The sequence below is a fragment of the Aedes albopictus genome, chromosome 2, assembly GCF_035046485.1.
Source record: "Aedes albopictus strain Foshan chromosome 2, AalbF5, whole genome shotgun sequence".
In the NCBI taxonomy this organism is placed as follows: Eukaryota; Metazoa; Arthropoda; class Insecta; order Diptera; family Culicidae; genus Aedes; species Aedes albopictus.
This window is the reverse complement of record NC_085137.1, coordinates 23,867,346-23,885,323: the sequence shown is the minus strand read 5'-3', so window position 1 is coordinate 23,885,323 and position 17,978 is coordinate 23,867,346. Positions and strand designations below refer to the sequence as shown.

The window sequence follows — 17,978 nt, the reverse complement described above, 5'->3', positions numbered from 1 at the left end:
AAGAGTCCCTGGAGGAATTGCTAAAGAAATTCCAGGAAAATTTTCTGACAGAAATTCAGATTTTCAAAAAAAAAAAACCCTGGAGCAGTTTCTAAAGCAAACCAAGTTCAGAAATAAATCCATGGAAGATCGTTTAAGAAAATGCTTTCAAAGAATTTTTCTGAAGAAAAAAAATTGGATTTTCTAAGGAAATCCCTGGCTTGGAGGAACTTCTGCAAAAGCTCATACACAACTTTGTAACACAGCTTTTTGTGAAACTTCTGGAGGTCTCAATGCCTAAACAGTGGAATTTCTGGAGAAAATGGAAGTTGCTGTGGGAATTTCTAGTGAAATTTCCAAAGTAACTCCAGTACAATTTTTAAGGAACTTTTGAAACATTTTCCGAAAAACTTTAGAATCGCTTCTGAAGGCATCGCTAAAAGTTTTATTAAAGGAACCTCTGGAGAAAATCTGAGGGGAATCTCTAAGTGAATTTTCGAAAAAATCCCTGGAGGAATTTCTCCTCAAACTCATGAACATTTTTTTTTTTTTGAAATAATGGAGGAATTTTAAAAGTAAACCATGCGAGATGCTTTGAAAGGGTTTTTTTGTGGAATTTGAAGAATAGGAGGAATTTCTAATCAAATCCCCGAAGAAAATTTCTGAAAGAATCCATGGAAGATTTTTTTTTGAAGAATCCATGAGTGAATTTTTGGCCGAATACTCGGGACATATTCCCTAAAGATTTGTTTTAGAAAGATATTCTAGACCTAGAGGACTGTTTGAAGAAATATTTGCTAGATTTTGTAAAGAAATCTACAGTAGATTCTCCAAACAAATCAATACAGAAAATTCTGAATAAATATCCAGAGGAATTTCTGAAGTAACCCTTGGGCGAATTTCTCAAACAATCTGTAATGATGTGTGAAAAATAATGGAGGAATTTGTGAAACAATTCATGCCAGATTTCATAAAAAGATAAAGATTTTCTGATATTATCAGTAACATGATGATTTTATTTGGGAAGTTTTTTTTTTGGAAATCGTCGTAATAATGAAGTTGAAAATTCTGGGTTCTCTTATTTATATTTAATACGGCAGAATTGCAACAAAGGCGACCGAGCAGACAGCGGTACAAACCTACACTGCTCGTACAGAAAGATCGTTCGGAAAATACAGCAGTACTAGTAACCACGCTCTATCAATCGCCCATCACGAATTTCTAAACTTCCGAAGGAACTTTAGGAGGAATATCAGAAGTGATCCTTGAAGGAATTTCTGAAACAATTCGTAAAGGAATTCCGCAGAAAATCGTCGAAGACATTTTCAAAGGAATCTCTTAAGGAATTTGTGAACTTTTTGATTTTTTTGGGGCATTTAACGAAAATAACGTTATTGTGTATGCCCATTGCTCAAAATGTTGTTTTTTAAATCAATCATAAATATTTTTGAAGACAAAAGATTTCGATTGTAAGCTAATATATGCCAAAATCTTTGAGCATTTTATCAAAAGCTCAGTTTTTATGCAGTGTTTATATTATATTTCACCTATAAATGCTCATAGGAATATTTTCAGAAATTACGTCTCAATGTTCACTTTTCCTCAGTTATCATAGGGGCCACATTGACTTGTTTATAAATTTCAATACAAATATAGAAAATCTGTCGAAGATTTCTTTGAATTACATTTAGAATCAATGAAAAAATCATTTAAAAATTTATCAGAGATCACTAGAAAATCCTTGAAATGTTCCAATATATTTTCAAATTATAGAGAATTGCTTTGATCGAAAGCATCGCTTCACGCAGAACTCGATGTACACAGCGCAACGAGTAACTTTCACGCAGCGACCGAAAAGACAAAAGAATTTTCACGCAGATTTGTGTAACACCGGATCAACACAAAAAATGTGCTGATCCGGTGTTACACAAATCTGCGTGAAAATTCTTTTGTCTTTTTGCTCGCTGCGTGAAAGTTACTCGTGCGCTGTGTTGTTTCATTTAAGGGTGTTGACCATCTGTTGAAATGAGCTTCGGAAGTTTTCCAAGAAATTTCGCCATATATTGCAAGCAAATCCTGTTCAATTGTATCAGAATTTTCCTTATATTGGTCTAACGTTACTAATTTTTTTTATAAAATTAGCAAACAGCAATATCACACAGGAACGCCAAAAAACTAACCTACTCGCACACATCAGCCATGCACTGCTAGTCATTATTTATTCAAATCCCACACTTATAATCAATTTGCCATCATTCTATCTGTCGGGACACACTTTCACCAAGTTGATTCGGATAGGCGCCACCGTCAGTCAGCCAGACAGCACCAAATTCTTCACCAATTACGGTGCCAGCTGTTTCAAAAAAAAAAATTATACACGGTAATTGGTCAATCTTTTCCAACTGGGTTACTACTATCTCGAGAAAGAGATTGTGAGTGAAGGTCATTATTGTCTGAGATGCCATTCTTTTCTTTTTTATGTTTTACACGTTTTTCTTGTTGTTTTGTCTACATTAACTTCCTTGAACATCTTTTGAACTTTGAGGGAGTTTGATCATTGCTTCATTTACTTTTTTATGTGATGAATTTATTTGTCATTTCAGGTATTATGTTTAATGTGACTTTAACAGCTTGACCCATTTGACAAACAACATTTTCATTCATTGCTGCAGTTAAAGTGAATGATGGTCCTAAAAGTGTCTACCAAAAGAGATTCGCTTTCGGAATACTTTTGTTAAACGTTGAGGAAACCTATAGCACGATCCTCAAGTATTCGATAGAAATAACATTGCTGTTCTCTAAGCGATGCATACCCAACGAACACCCCATCCATTTCAGAGCGTTGAATAGCTATCGAACAAAACACGAGTATAAACAAGATCACGACAATATCTCATTCGTTTCCCAGTAGATCGTGCTAGAAAACACACATCACCACCATCTATCCATAGCTCTTTTACACATTCTTAATTGCTCATCAAAAAACATAAAACATATATAAACAAACGGGGCCGGCACCGTCTCAAGCGAAGCAGCAAAACTCACTTTTTAATCCGAAAAGCGTGAAACAGGAATGCCTCGTTTCCTCTCTCTCTTGTTGTCCCGCGATGCGTCGGACCAGGGGCTAGAGATGTGATGATCAGTGTAATTCCCACTCGTTGTTCGATTCCACTTGCTGCTTCCACTCCTTTCTCACTTCACCGGAATCCAAACAACGAATCCGATCCGAAAAAAAAAGAATCTTCTTTCTCTTGTTAATGCTCGAGAGGATGATCACTTTCAAGGAATGGAAAGCTGGTTTTCTCTTCTCCTTTAATGACGGTTCTCTCAATATTCAAGAACAAAAACAACACCAACAATAACAACAAGATCACTCCGAAAACAACAACAACGACTCGCGCGAGAGCAATTTCCAAGATCCACACAACTTTTCTTCTTCCTCGTTTCTTGCGGTGGTGGTGCGCCACCGGATCGCGAACTCCTTTTTCTTCCTCCGTTCGATTGGCGTGGCCAACTGCGAGAAGTGATCGTGCTCTTATTTTAGTGATCCTTCTTTTCGCCTACTTCGTCGCGCGCTACTACAGAAACGACACAAACGATTGCAGAAAATTCTTGACTTGCCACACTTTCCACGTGCGTCTGTGCGCGCGCGTATGGGTGATCGCGAGATCGCGTTCTCTCTGGCGCGTATGTGTGTTCGCACTTATTTATAACTTCACGCTTGTCAGAACGACTTTTATTTTCGTATTAATAGCCTTTTCGTGCGTTTCACTGATGTCGCCCGGTTCCGTCTTGATCGCCAAACAAAAACACTTGGCCGAACACTTCCAAGAAGGCACTGGAAAATCTTCTTACACGAATTACACGCTTTTTCTGTCAGAATTAATGATTCCCGCGCAACTTTTAGCACCAAACTTTTCTCAAAACTCATCTGTCGCTGATAAATATACCGGTAAGAACGAACCGAATATTTACACAAAACTTCGACACGAGCGAGAAGTTAGAGCACCGACGATAACAGAAGAAGAGAAACACATTTACACAGATATCTAAACTCGACTTAAACCTCTTTCTGTACACTATACACTGTACAAAAATAAACTAGAGTTTAGAAAACTACCGCACCATGCAAAGCGCCCGGCACTATCCTCCAGGGGAAAGAAGAACCAAACTCCAAATAAAAACCGTTCCGCGAAGGTACGCGCGCTTGCTCCTCTATAGTCCGGCGTTCAAAACCAAAAAAGGGGTTCAAACCAAATGTGTGGAGAAAAGAAGATCAACAAAAACGTCGCCACGTGTGAGCGCTAGCACTCCGCCTAATGTGCGTCCTCTACGTACAACGTCCAGAGTGAGACTAACGAAGCAGGCGAAGTGCATCGCGAGCGAAAGCGAACGGGACCCGATTCGGATTGAGTGACTGTTCGCGAGCCGAGCACGGGACGAACACTCATTGCGCGCGGCTTCGGCGTTCGGCGGCGGGGAAAAAAGCTCGCAGCGGGAACGAGCTCACCACAAAAGAAGCTTTTCGCGATCGGCTATTGTTGAAAACGGAAAAACTATGCGCGGTCGGTGAGTGACCACCCCACAATGTTCGGCTCAATCGACGAAGCTTCGCATTATGAAGTGGGTGGCGGGTGGAACTCAAACTCGATGAAATCGGGAAATCGATCACCTACGACTCTACGAGTGGTCGGAGCGCTCGGCGGAGAGCGGACGGACGACGACGAGGACAATTGAAATTGCAGTCACGCTCGCGCTCGACTTGCACACCAATAGTGGATTCGCGCGCTAATGGTAACACACGATTCCACGCTGTTTTTTTTTGTTTGCGGCTGCCTGTCGAGTGTTTGCATGCGGGTGACAAGAAGAGTACCGCTTCGTGATGGATAGATAGATGGATGGATGTGTTTATGTTCGGCGAATAAACCCATGTGACAAAAACAGAATAATAGACATGGAGGGTAAGTAGGAAAATGGGAGACGAACCTCGTCGGTCATTGGTTTCGTACGTGAGGAATCGGTTTTAGGCGAGCCAATTAGTAGATGATTATAGCATACCTAGCACCATATTTATGATGGAAACATGGGTGAGGTTGTTGACTGCTTATATGTACTAGTTATAAAAAAATCTGTCCCAGAATTTTCAACTTTATTACGTTGGACTTCGAAGAAAAATTCTCAAATCTAATCATCATGTTACAGATTATTTCAGAAAATCTTCCATGTGTTCCCCTACAAGTGCCACAAAGAATTCTTTTACGAAATCTGGCATGAATTGCTTCAACAAATCATTTAAGAGATTGTTGACAAATTCATGCAGGAATTACTTCAGAAATTCATCTGGATATCTATTCAGAAACTTTCCTAGGCATTCGTTCGAAATTCTTAAAAAAATTTCAGAAATTTTTCCAAGCTTTGAGTCAAAAAATCCCTTACGGATTCTTTCAAAAAATCTTCCATGGATTCCATGGATTCAATTGTCTTCAGAGATTTGTTTAGAAATTTCTTCTATTCTACAAATTCTACAATGAATTCTTTCAAAGCATCTTGCATGCTTTACTTTTGAAATTCCTCCATTTTTCTTCAAAAAAAATTCTTGAATTTGAGCAGAAATTCCTCCAGGGATTATTTTAAAATTTCGTTGAAAAATTCCTTCATGACTTTCTTAAGATTTTTTCAGAAATTTCTCCAGAGATTTCTTTAGTAGAACTTTAAGCGATGCCTTCAGAAACCATTCCAGAGTTTTTTCAGAAAATGTTTCAAAAGTTCCTTCAAAAATTAGTACTGAAATTACTTTGAATTTTTTTTCCACGAATTTCACCAGAAATTCCACTAGGGATTTCTCCATAAGTCTCACAAAGAGTTGTGTAAGGAAGTTGTGTATGAGTTTCTGCGGAAATTCCTCCAAGAGTTCCTTTAGAAACCCCTTCAGAGATTTACCCTGATTGTTTGAGACTTTTCTAGTTTTTTTTTTTCGAAAAATCCTTCAGAAATTCTTTCAAGCATTTTTTCAAGTTTTTCATAACTTTCTCCGGAGTTTGCTTTAGGAATTGCTCCAGTATTTTTTTTAATCTGAATTTCTGTCAAAAAATCTTGCTGGGATATCTTCAGAAATTCCTTCAGAGACTTAAAAAATATGAGAGATGCATTCGGTAATTTTCTGCAAGGATTCCTATAGAAACTCCTCTAGGACTTTTTTCACATTTTTTTTTCTAGGAATTCTTTCACAAAATCTCCCATAGCTTTTATTTTAAATTGGACTAAAAATTTCTTTAGAAATATCTTCAGAATTTCCTCCAAAGATTTCTTTACAAAATTTCTCAAGGATAATTTTGAAAAAACTTTCACAGATTTTTCGATAATTCTTTCATTGACCTTTGCTGAAATCCATCCTAGGATTCACTTGAAAAATCTTTCACGAGTTCCTGAAAAAAACCTCCCAGGGATTCCCAAAGATTTTTTTTCAAGAACTCCTTTGGAAACGCCTCGTAGATTTACTTTGAAAAATCATCCATGAAATTCTAAAGAAATTCAGCCAGAAATTCTTTCACAAATCTTCTAGGGGTTCCTTTAGACTTTGGAATAACTAACAGAAATTTCTCCAAGAACTCCTTAAGAAAGTCTAGCAAGGTTAGCTTCCAAAAATGTTGCATGGATTCCCTTGGAAAACGCTATAAGAATTCCATTCAAAAAATCTTGCATTGATTGTTCCAGAAGTTCATCTACGAATTTCTTCAGATTTTTTCCATAGAGATACATCTAGAAATCTATAAAACCTTCCATAAACTTTCTTAAAAAATCTTTCTTTCAGAGATTCTTATAAGGCTGGAAGATATTCTTGCAGAGATTTGTGCAGAAATTTACACAGAGATTTCATCAGAAATTCCACCGGGTATTCTACTATGTATTTTCTCAAAAAAGCCTCCAGGATTCCCTCCATGACACAGGATAAGCAACATAGGGCGGAATTAAAAGGTACGAAACTGATTACACTCATTCGAAGAGGGTATTCTGCTTAGAGAGTTCGAAAAGTCGGTACAAGCTCATCCTACAGTTTTTCAAATGATTCAACTATGTAGTAATTTCTCAAACGGTTTATCAGAAGATTCCTCCGAGAAATCCTTCAAGCATTTATTTCACGAATCCTCCAGGGACTCCACTATCCGAACCATTTTCCAAGGAAACATTACAGAGATTTCTCCTATAATTTCTCCAATAATTTCACAATGGTTTCCTCCAAACATTGTCTCGGAGATTTGACCAGTTTTTTTTTTCTCAAAGAAGACATCTTAGCATCTCTTGAAGTGTTTGTCTAGGATTTCTCCTACCAAAAATCCCTTCAAGAATCAAGAATTTCACATGGGATTCCACAATAAATTCCGCCAAAAAATCCTCTATGAATTCCTACCAAGATTTTTTCCAAAAAAAACATTTTGTTTCCACTGATTCTATTCAGGATTTCCAAGAGATTCTACTAGAAAACCTTCCAGGAGATCCACTAGAAATTGTTATATGAGTTACATCAGAAATAATTTCAGGAATTCCACCAAAAACTTTTCAGGAATTCCATCAGCAATTCCATAAGATATTCCACCAGGAATCCTTCTGGGAATTCCACCAGGTATAGCACTAGCAACTCTTCCAGCCATTACACCTAGAACTCTTCCAATAATTCAATAATTCCATCAGGAACTCAACCAGGAATCCAATCCCTTCAGGAATTCCACCATAAATTCCATTTGGAATTCCACCATGAATTTTACCTGGGATTCCGACAGAAATTCTATTACGAATATGTTGTTCTAGGAATTTCTCCCGGAATTTCTTCATGAGTTCTACCCCAGGAATTCCAACAGAAAATTCTAACAGATTTTTTTTTCAATAATTCCATAAAATCTTAAAGGGGTTCCATCAAGAATTCTTCCAGGAATTCCACCATGAGTTTCAACATAAATTCCTCCAACAACCAAAAATTCCGGCAGGAATTTCTCTATGAATTTTACCTGGAATCACTCCAGAATTTACTCCACGAATTTCGCTTTGAATTGCATTAAAAGTTTTTTCGGAAATCTCCCATAAATTCCTTCGGGATTTCTTCCAGGAATTCGACCGAAAATTACTCCAGGGATTCCACCAGGATTTCTATCAGGATCTATCTTTGAAGGCGGAACTGGATACACTTCTCTATTTAATTTTTATTTTTTAATGTATAACAAAATCATATTTGAACTTTTTTTTCGAAATTTGGATTAAAAATTGTTTCTGTAAAAATGAAAAAAAAACATTTTCCACCGGGAAAAAACATAAGATACCTTGATCCTACTTGTACATGTGTATGAGAACCGATTTTAAAAATATTACTACGTTATTTAATAAAAATCCAAAACCAGAAAATGAGGAAATGCTTCCAGTTACGCCTTAAGGAATTCCACTAGGAATTTCCAAAATGTTCTTTCTATTCATCTAAGTTAGGGAGTCACTCGTCTGTTGCCGTAGAACTCAACCCGATTCGACAGTCGCACATAGTCTAAATTTCTTTCGGATGATTTTTTTTCCTTCCCTGTTGGGGAAATTAAGCCACTGCGTCCCATAAGTTGAACTTTGTGGCATGATTACCATGATGCATGATTCGGATAGGAATAGATTAACATCTTACGCACGGGAAAAAAATTCGGCATTCAAAACTGAAAAAAAATAGTTATGGTTTCGAGAAGAATGTGTGTTTTTATGTAATGAAAATAAGTACATCGTGAAAAAAAGGTCATGATATCATGACTCATTAGGCCGTAACGAAACCTGTAGACGAATTTCGGCGCACTTTTTCTTCGAAGAAAAGAGAATTTTCTTGTTGGTGAGCAGTGGAAGAACATTTCTTCTCTTCAGAGAAATTGTGCGCCGGAACTCGGCCACTGGGCGTTACGTTTCGGATAATTGTTGTGGAAAAAATGCAAATTAGGCCATGGAATCATGAAGCATACTGTTGTACTGTAAAACGACGACAAGAGGAGCACCTTCCAACAGATAATTGAGATATTTGGACAAAGACTCACCTTTTGAGCCTGTCCAGCAGGCCTTGTAATTATCTGACCTCAAAGAGGATTTCAACCACGTTTTGCTCGCCCGATGCCAGTGTGTATCCGTCGTTTTACGTCCAAGTCGTATGACCTAAACGCTCCAAATTGTGTTGTTGATGACGTCACGTGTTCCTCAAACTGATCCCGAAGCCATTTGCTCAAAACCAGAAGTGACCCGAATAGTAGAATGGCAAGTAGATGTGCCCGGCCACCGTAGACCCCGTTCAGGTAGTTAGATGCGAGAACCAAGAGATGACCAGGTAGAGATGAAAGTAGAAAATAAGTGTTTGGACAGGTCCTCACCTTGTGGGCCTGTTCAACAAGCCTTCAAATGTTCAACTCTAGTGTGTTCCCGTAGAAGTCCGTGATCCGAGTAGTGCAAGTAAATGGTTCCAACCGTCGATGTCTCCGTTTTAAGTTGTTAGAAGCGAGAACCAAAGATGAAAGGGTAGAGATGAAAACGGAAAGTAAATGTTTGGACAGGTCCTCACCTTGTGGGCCTGTCTAACAAGCCTTGAATCATTCAATCTCTCCTCGTTTCCAGTACCGGAATCCGTTATGGCTGTGTCGAATTGTCCATGCGTACGAATTTGTAATGGAAGCGCCCAGTGGAATCACGTGCTACGCAACCGTTATGGCGCCCGTACCTTTGTGTAGATTGAGAATGGCACCAATCCAATTGTCCGTTGATCCAATGGCGTCGATGGCGATCCAAAGAAACGCTATCCTGGTCACGGCACCAATGTTGTGACCCCGGAAATAGCGTTTTGCTTAAAACTCCAACGCCTATCGACCTTTCGAGGTGAGAAAATCGAGCACTTCCTTTATGTCGAACAGTGAGGTGAATAGGTTGTGTTCTTCGGTGGGAAAGCTTCTTGATTGTGAGCTTCTTTCGCACAGCTATAGCAACAACCACACAGTCTTCGTACACTTAACAGTCACTTTATTCACTTCTAACACTTATTACACAAAAACGGATACTTTATTGCACATTTACTCTACATACTTTTATTCTAACTAAAACTACTTCTATTATCTACTTGGTGACCGGCATGGCGACGGACTACTATTTAACTAACAAGAAGATGGGTCTCAAGATGGGGTCTTTTATATTGTTACGTCGGTGAGAGAAAACGGTCGGTTCATAATTTCTCAGCGTGTTCGGCGGGATTCGTGAGCTTTCGGGAATGTTCAGGTCAACCTACACTATGTTTCTAACAGTTTCATACTACGCCTACCCTAGTGACGTCAACAATCATAGTGTTTTTATACCGCGAATCAACACATACAGTTTGGAACTATGAACTTAATTCATAAGAACATATGTAGGCATGACTCATGTTTTTAGTTTCACCGTTTATGATTATTATTTTGTTGATAAAAAATAGAAGCAGAGTCATGCAATCACGAAAACATGGAAATGATTCATAAGTCTTGTTTTGTCATTTATGATTTTTTTAGTTGATCAAGACCTAACATAATGTACTGGATGGTCTCCAGCGCCATTATTTCTCCAAATATGTTAGAAAGTCAACTTAAAAAAAAACTCTAAGGGATATAACAATAATATACAAAAGTTTAATTAACACTGTTACCTTGTAATTTGAACAGAAAAAAATCAACTTCAACAAGAAAACTTTCAATTCCGCTCAAACAATTTATTTTATGACTTTGAAAACAATAAAATTGGAACTTGTCTACTTTTCACGCTCCAGAAAATTAAGAACAAGCAATTAGGTTTTTTTTAAATTTCTCACTAATTTATCGTTTTAGACTCAAAACATAAGAAAATAAACAAGATTTTCATCTCTCATCGTAAGATATCTGCAATTGCAAGGGACGCCTTGACTGAGATGAAAAAAAAGGAACGATAGGTTGCATTGTGTAACGTTTATCGGCGCCAGTATTCGTTGTTTTGATTCTCGGAGTCATGTGTAGAAGGAGCCAAATATTACGACTCTGATTCATGATTTTATGAGTCGGAATAATGATTTACGGAGTCATGTTTACAGGAAACTGAGTCATGATTTTATGACTCGAATAACAGGAATCGCATAACGCATTTTGCAATCATGTGTTCTGGCCATGCAAAAGTTTAAACATATTTGTTCATGATAACCATAGTTTGGGTAGAGATTCACGTTTCACATGTGTACAAAAATGTGACAGCGAGCCTTCCACCAAATTGTCTCCTAATTCTTCAAAACCAGAGAGTGCTGCGGTAATAGGTGGCTCACGAAAATGCTATGGGTACTAGCTAGGCGTATAGCTCCCGAAGAGCTCGTCTCATGCACTGCGTGTCTTGTTGTTATCTAAGGTGAGAAACAACTGTTTGGTAACGAAGAACCAACATCTTTGTTTCCGTAAACAAATAAACTGTCTGTTTGATTCACTATAGAGGCAATGCAAAGGTTTATGAAAAGTTTTGTTTTTGTGTTACGTGTTCTATTTTAACCTGTTAATATGTCACCAAGGTAAATGCACATTTGTTATGCTCTGGCGTAATAGAGCATCAAGAGATCTCATCAGTCTCAGTTTGGTAGCATACATTTAGGTCATTTCGAGCTAAAACCAACTACCCGATAACGGAACCGTTTCCTAACAGGGACATCAAAATGTAAAGGTCTTGTATTGAAACTCGAATCAGAATGCACCCTTAGGATTTGAAATTCCTAGACAAAACTCAAGCTATGAAAGCAACAAATGGTGCGAACAAAAGGCAACCTGCCAGATAAAATACGATTACAGGATTAAACTGATGGACCATCAACGTTCATGAAACCTGGTCATCCTGTCATCGGAAATTGTTATCCAATAGGGTAACTGGGCAAAATCTGTGTTTTGTGTTGTATATGTCCACATGTCCTATTTTATTACGCATTTATAGTGCTCTACTATAGATGTCATATTTCTAATATGCATTTGTAGTGCTCCATATATTTTCGTAATAGGTTAAGATTTTAAAGTTCGTTCGTTTGGAACGACAAGAACGATTAAATTAGAACTGAATGTGATTAAAATGAAACTATGGTACGTGCACATCAACTTTGCGTTATCATGATTAAGCGTCATAATATCATGAAGCGTTAAGGTTTATGATTTCGTGACTCTTTAGTAATGGATCCAACAACGAATTTTCTTCCGAGCACACACACAACAGTTCTACAGACCATATGTTGTAGTGGAACCGAGTAACTTGAAAGTTTCGATCATATTCGGAGGAGTATTTTATGCAAATTGAGAGACCAACAATGAACCTAGTTGATATTTCTGTGTGAAGCTGCGAAAACTTGATGCTCCTTGGAACCTTATGTAGCCTGAAGTTTCCCGTGAGTCCTTAGGCAGTCACAACGCTCCGGTTGGAATTCTGTGGAACCTGAAAGTGTATTCTGTCTAAGGGGTTTTGATAACTTGGTTGCGCATAGTCATTGACTGGAACAATCTTAATTGCAGAGCATCTGAACTGCTGGGCTAGACAAGTCCTCAGGGAAGGAAAGGAATGCTAATTCTATAATCTTTGAGTATGTACTAATCATGATCGACTTACCGAGAATACGCCACAATGCACAATCTCGTACTCTAGCTTTGAAGTACATAAATGTAATGTGGTCAGTTACTCACCTGAAAGAAAAAAGATAAATATATTGATAAAACCTTTTTATATTTATTGTTATTTGGTTAGCATGTCAACTAACATCCTATTGACGTTTATTTCCATTTTTAGTTACCCTTGTTCCTTTTTTATTCGCAGAGAATTCAACAAGTTCGGTCGCTACAAATAAAAATCTTTCAATACTCTTCTCCCATGTGTAACCTCAACGCTTTGTCGCTTTTAGCCGAACATGCTCAAGGTAATTCAATACTTCCTCATCTCTCTCATCTCAAGTAAACCTTCGGCCCAGCTCGTTTGTCCCATAAAATCTGTGAAAATAAAACTCGAGCTTCATTTCACTTTCGGGTAACAGAAAATGTAAGTGAGTCACTTTACCTCGTCGTCGTCGTGTTCGATTTCCGTTTCGTTTCATGAAATAACAACAACGCCATCAACGGAACAAGCAGTGAACCACCGTACCGGTGGGGAGACCCTTCGTTGTTCGTTGTCGGTTGCAGTGTAAACATACAACGCTAATTACACGGATTCTTTCACACATAATAAACCGTCATAATCCGAAGAAATCACGCGACTTCGATGAAATAGCGCGCCAGAAATAGCTAGCGAGCGAATGACATATTCATGGCTCATGGGAGCCGACCGCGCGGTGACATTGACATTCACCGTACTAGCCCTCACCGCGGTTTGTGGCGGATACTCTTCCGTTCGCACGTGGCCGTACACGAATAACCCAAAACAAGAGCGATAAAACTGGTGGAGCATGTCTCCTCAACGCAACGCTGCTATAGGTAGCAATGCAATGGAAATCCAATAAACGCAACCGATGTCAGCGGTGTAATGTTAGTGTGCACGTAAAAAACAACAATACCCTGCTAGGGCGGAAAAGAGCGAGAGTGGAGCTGACCAGTGACTGCGACATGGTCGTCACCGGTCGATGCGGTGTGTTTTGATCGTGAGTTATCACCAGGGATGCCAGATTTGAGTATAAGTTTGCTACAGAAACGGCTATGCAGTCTCCCAACGTTTCGATCACTTTTTTGGTCTTCTTCAGGAGGCTTATCGTTATAATAATTCTTCGTTTTACTTTTTACATAAATCAGTGTTTACATCTTAGTGTATGGTCAAGTAATTGATCTTCTTCTTCTTCTTTATGACTCTACATCCCGACTGGGACTTGGCCTACCTTGTTTGAGCATTTCCACAGGTATTAATTGAAGGGCTTTCTTTGCCTGCAATTGCATGAATTTGTATATTGTGAGGCATGTACAATAATACACTATGCCCAGGGAGTCGAAAAAAGTTTCCCGACTGGAACGGATTGGCGATCTATAAGCCTTAACCACTAGGCTAACTGAAGACCCTACTAAAGGCAACTGAAGGCAATTTCTTTAGCGCCCACAGGGCTTATATTTTCTTCTTCTTTATGACTCTATGTTCTTACTGGATTTTGGCCTGCCTCTCTTCAACTTAGTGTTGTTTGATCATTTCCACAGTTATAATTTGAAGGGCTTTTTTTGCCTGCAATTGCATGAATTTGTACACTGTGAGGCAAACACAATGATAATACCCTATGCCCAGTGAGTCGAGAAAATTTTCCCGGATGGAATGGGAATCGAACCCGCCCTCTCCGGATTGACGATCCATAGCCTTAACCACTTGGCTAACTGGAGGGATTATGTCTTCTTTAGAAATGACTGATTCTCAATGGAAGATATAATATTGCTTGACGAATGTTTGCAAAAATCGTCTGGCAACCCTGGTTACCACCGACCACCAGCAGCCGCCAAATCGTATCGATTGAGAATGGGCGCGTCGAGCGTGGAGACCTAAATTAAATTTAGCAGAACAATGGTCGATGCGGCGGTGGGGTTTGGTCGAAGAGGAGGAATCAAAATCATTCGGTTTCTTTTTTGGTGCGCACTGGACACAAGCGGGCTGGAAACTAGGTCGGCAAATCAACATCACAAAATGGAAACCTGACGACATGATCTTCGGTAGGTTTTGAACCTGCTTTGGGCGATTGACGATTGCATCGGTAACTAACAAGGTTAACCCGAGGGGAACTGTTTAACATGAAGCCGACAGATTCAATCATTTTTTACACGTTCAACTGGGACTATCACGCAATGACTATCTACATTCAAAGTCTCGATGAACACGAGCATAAAGATATGAAAAATGTGACAAACCGAGAGACTGCAATCTCTTTCCCGAGCTTGACACAATTTTCTCGGACATCAGATGGTTGCTCGTGCTTTTCTTCCGATGCGACTGCATTGCGTTTCACCTTCGTTCGGAATACCTAACCACGATCCACAATCCACGAGGGCCACCTTCCCAGGGCCATCTATTTAGGTTACCACGGCATGGCCTGGAATAGTGGCTAGATGCGTTTCATCTCTCTTCGCGCACTGGCCAGATTCAATATCGCGCGCGCGCATCATCAACAACCAACCACTTTCCACCCCTATCGATTTTCTTATCAATGGAATGTGAGTCGGCCTGCTAGCCGGCCTTCTCTCATTCGATCAAATTGATAATTGCTTCGCTTATGCCATTTGTAATCCAATGTGGAACAGACCCCCACACACAACACCTACCCAGCTCGCAGACCCGCACTCACGCACTCGTGCTTCTCTTTCTCATTCCGACGAGCAACCGCAAAATCGCATCTGCTCAAGGGAGATGAAATCTGTTTACAATGCCAATCGGTGGTACCGACCGACCGCTTCGAATGGAACTTGATGAAATTTGGTCGATTGTTGGCGTCTAGCTGGCTGGCTAGCTAGCTGGCTTCGAAGATGGAAAGCCAATTTCGCCACGAAAGCGTAAAAGCGATCGATCCGAAAGAAGCTGAAACGGATTATAACTAATGTTTCATTAACAGATTCCGAACCAACGCCAGCGCCGGAGGAGGATTGCTGCACTTACTGCAGCAAATGCAATTACGGACAACCAGTATCACCATTTTTGTGTTGCTGTGATGTGCGGGTTTGCGGTGCTTTCTTGAAGGGGGTCATTATCGAAAAAGGAATTTTTGAGCCGCAAGATAGAAGATTTTCGTGTCTAGGTGGAATATACACGTGTGGCAGTCCAATGGAACAGTTGAGTAAGTTTAGAATTACTAAACAATTATTTATCAATTTTACCTCTTTCAATGATAATGGTCTGTGAAATAGTGAGGCCAGTTGCTAATAACTAATGTAAATCAGAGAAAAATATTATTTACTAGCTGCTCACGTTTCAATTTATTGGAACCTTATACTATTTATAAAGATATAGTTGAACCAAAGATTTTTAATTTATTATATTTGGTTGAACAGTAGATAAGGCCTCAAGTACAGAGGGTCAAATATTTGACAAGGAGCGAATTCAAGAAACAACATTTGTTTGACACTAATGGAAATTCGATCGAATCAAAAAAGATGTTTGAACATTGGTTTCTTTCTGGACAAATAATTGATCCTGTGTATTGGAATCTTAACTTTTGATCATTAAAAATGCCTGAAGCTGTAGTAAGAGTTGCTACGCTGGTATGCCTAAAAAATGGCGAAAATATATTTCATTAGACTCAGAAATATAAAGGTACGAGTACACTGGGTAAAATATTTGACAACGAATGCTGAGAAACAAACATCTCTTTGTAAATATAAGCGAGTCAAAGCAGATGTTTGAGCAATGATTAGTATTTAATCGTTTGTAGCATCTTAATAACAATCTCGCGATCTGGTTCAAAACTTTGAAAGTCCGTAGCAGGAAATCGTAACACAAAAGCAAAAATTCGATATAAGATGCATTCTTCAAAGTAAGTTTAACCCACAATCTTCGCCGTAGTAAAAATCGTATTTTTGACTCATATACCCATCTCTTCGAGTCTAGGGAAACTATTATCGGTAGCATAGTTGGTAAAGCAGTTGTCAAGCGTACAGTCGGAGTTCAAATCCCACCAGACCAGTGTTTTTTTTTTCATAATTCCACAGTTTTTATTCAATTGGTACATACGCACGATGAGTTTAGAAGAAAATCATGATTGACCACACGGATTGGTGTTCCAAAGATTTGCATTTTGAGAAAATAAACTTAGTATAGTTTATTTGTAATTTAGTTTAATAAGTACAATTTAGGTAAACTTTTACGGTACCAGCAATTACTGGAGAAACTCCGGCAAAAAATTTATAGGTAATGCCAGAAGAATTCTTGGATGAGTCCTTGCAGAAATTTTTAAATGAATCCTTGGATAAAATCTCTGGAGGAGCCACAGAAAGAATCCATGAAGAAATTACACACACTCTGAAGAGGCATTACTGCAAGAATCCAGCAGAATTGTTCTCACACTTTATTAAAAAAACTAGTTTTGGTATGATTATCATTTAAAAATTGCGATGGATTCCATCTTTATTAGGAAAAGTCTGTAACAAACAAATCAGTTTTGTCTTTTATGCATTTAAACGACTCACAGTAACCAAATCAGTAATGTTATCAAGGAGCGATTTTCTGCAATGCAAAGTGCATTGTCCATATTTATACCTGGGTATATCAAAATTGAGTCTGAAATGAGGCAGGCCTAGTTCCAGTGGGAACATTGAGCCACATTCTTCTCTGAGAAGAAGAAAAAGAAGTATAAAAATACAGTGAGCACCCGATTTACATCTTTTATTGATTCTTCTTATCATAAAACCTACTGAAACATACCCTTCTCGCAGCTTTGTAGTTATTGTGATCTACAAAAGTAGAGCGATAGCTGCCTTTACTTTTTAATTTCCAAAGGGTTCTAATCGGAAAATGTTGAGGGACTTAGCTTCGAGTAAGGACACGGACACTTGATAAATAACGGCTAGCTTTATTTAAGTCGTCTGGAGTGTTACAGTGGAATAATCTATGCTGGCAACCCAGGGGCAATAGCTACTACGTTAACACCCCCCCCCCCCCTCAATCGGCCACCCTTAAATGGCAGCATAGCTTACGTCGGCTTGGGTCCATCTTTCCTAGTATACTGCCTTCTTGCCAGCTTTGCCCATACTGCACCTGGTCTTCCGGGCTCCTTGCGTTTCTAGGGTTGTTTGGTTTCCTTGCACAAGCATCTGCTCGTCTGTGGTCATCAGCACTAGCGATGTCTCCTCTATCACCTTTGCCAAACCAATATTCATCATCACTTTCGGGTTCTCCTGCATAGGTGGCGTTTTGGCGATCATCTTCAGTATCATATAGCCTTGATTCGTTATCTACATGAAACTCACAGATTTCCTCTCCTGCGACCAAGCTTCGGAATGATTCTGCTAGCTGCAATCCCTTTTGAGATGTCCCAGTCTACC

At 39.0% G+C, this 17,978-nt stretch overlaps 1 protein-coding gene across 1 annotated transcript in view; it reads right to left on the bottom strand.

Annotated features, from left to right (window-relative positions):
• LOC109429628 (klarsicht protein) overlaps positions 1-17,978 on the bottom strand; it is an 833,281-nt gene that overhangs the window by 536,039 nt on the left and 279,264 nt on the right. The gene's annotated exons all lie outside the window — the stretch shown is intronic.